Source organism: Chaetura pelagica, unplaced genomic scaffold (assembly GCF_000747805.2).
Source record: "Chaetura pelagica isolate M959 unplaced genomic scaffold, ChaPel_1.0 scaffold49, whole genome shotgun sequence".
In the NCBI taxonomy this organism is placed as follows: Eukaryota; Metazoa; Chordata; class Aves; order Apodiformes; family Apodidae; genus Chaetura; species Chaetura pelagica.
Window position 1 is genome coordinate 2260171 of NW_009970715.1, and position 2433 is coordinate 2262603.

Here is a 2433-nt window from a genome sequence, read left to right on the forward strand (position 1 = left end):
AGCAGGAACATCTGATGATGAGATGCAAAGACCACACACTTCTATGGTGGAGCTCAAACAGCCTCTCCTACTTTTAGCAGGAAAAGATCCTCCAACATTTCATAGAATCATGCTGAGTTGGAAGGGACCCACCAGGATCATCAAGTCCAACTCCTGTCCCTGATTTAAGCTGCTCAAAGACCAACAAATGTGAGTTTTCCCATAAATACCAAAGCTCTGTGTTAGCCATGGGTTGCCTTCTGGCCATCAAGCCACCAGCAGCCACATCCACCTAAATAACTCATCTCTGGAAGACCTGAGCCCTGCACGGGCATGTGGCAGCCAGGAAATCTTGCACCCATGGAGAGGACACTGGGAAAGGCCACCACAAACTGGATCCAGAGAAGATGTGGTGACAAGCCCAGGCTGCCCTGAAGACCTCATGGGTTGGGGAGATGCTGCCTGTACCAGGGGAAGGTGGGTGCCAAGCCCACTGGCTCAGTGCCTGCCCCAGCTGGAAGCCCCATCACAAATCCCCCAGCCAGGGTCTGGGTGGGCACTTCACTACCAAAACCTCACTACTTGTGTGCTGAAGCAATTCAGGGCAGTAACTAAAATATATATAAAGTCAAAGGAGCAATTTTCCTACAGCCTTTGTGCTTGAGGCACCAAAGTGAAGAGGAACAGGGTGTTTCTGGAGCAGGACAACCCAGTGCTGCGAATGGCCGTGGGTCTCAGAGGAGCCCCAGCTTTGCTATTGCCTGTACACTGGAATTAAAAATATATAGTGAATAAATGTGTGTATAGAGCACTTCCTACACATCCACACACAGGGTGTGTGCTCGGGAATACACACATGTAGTCACACAGTACATACTCACCTCTATTGCTCAAGTATATATGCTGTGTACAGGATAGAGCCATAGAAACATAAACCACAGGTATTTCTAGGTGTGTACAACAGACAGACTCTATTTCTATGTAAACACTACAATCCTATGAACACACACACACACACACTTGCACAGTAGAAAGGAATTTGCAGCCAAGATCTAATTGGGGCAGGGGGAAAAAGACAAAACCTACACAGTAACACGCACAACGTGAGGAAAGTTGGAATTCCTAAGAAAACAAAGGCCTCAGAGAACCAAGGAGGGTGTGGGAGGCTGTGCCCTCCTTCCCTGCCCACCCCTCCTTGCAGGGCTGGAAATGCTTTTTTGCATTTTGCTGCTGGGTGAATTTTTGTGCAACAAGAGGAACCCAGAGGGCTGGGGAGGGTCCCGCAGCGTTAGGGTGAGCCCTGATGAGCAGCAACCACAGCCGGGAGGAACCTCTCCAGGCAGCCCAGCAGGGATGCTCAGGGCAGAGGGGTAACCTGGGCTCTCAGCAATGCAGACACTCAGCTGAAGGGCATCCCACCCACCCTGGCATATTCCTCCTTTCACCCACCAAGTGTTGAACAGCACGATGCCAGGGGTGCTCAGAGACAGTGTTATCATAAGGCATTTAAAAACGAAGACCCTTCCATTGTTCCCCACCCCAAAGGCCAAGTGCTAGGAAAGTAGGAGCTTTGAAAGCCACCAATTTGGGCTCATTATTGTTAGATTATTATTATGACTATTTTATTTTTTTTAAGAAAGCCCCTACAGACCCTCCCTGCCTCACCCAGTGAAGGTCTCACAAGCCTGCACTGACCCAGGGCCCTGGGCTGCCTTTTCCAGGGTGCTGGGTCAAGGTTCAACCAATTCTGGCTAAATTCAGAATATCTCAGTTCCCGCCAGCAAAGTGGTGCAGGGAACACCAAAGGGAAAGCCTCAACCCACCCCAAGCTGGCTCAATCAATCTTCTTGGTTCTCAGGACAAAATAAGCCAGGAAATAAAAAAGTGAAGCTGAGGATGATGGCAGAGACAGAGGGTCCCTCAGCAGCATTTTACACCTTCTGAATATTTCAGGGTAACGTTCTTGTGCTGGGACATCAACCTGCTTTGTGAAGTTTTGAAGCACCCCAAAGACTTCTACAGATTTCACAAGCTTAAGGCTGAGTCCCTCAGGGGGAAAAAAAGTGGAGAAATTAAATGAAAAAAATTGGAGTGCAAAGTAAAAAAAAACAAAACCAAAATAACCCAACAAAACAAAACACAAAACCAAACAAACAACCCCCCCTATTTTTTTCATATTCTCTTAAGGCTCAGTGAAGTTGATGCTTGTTTCAAGTAACCCCTGACCCTACACACCAGGGTCCCTAGGCACAGGCCCAGGGCAATGCATGTTGTCCTCTGGTGGCCAAATAATCATTTTCCAATGATTGACCAAAGCCAAGAGCACAAGGATGACCCTGTCCTGGTGACACTGTCCACACACACACACAGGGAAAGCTCAGGCTCAACTGAGCCAGCGAGAAGGTCTGGCTGCAGCTCTGGGGCTGTGCACCAACCAACGTGCTGGTTTCCCTC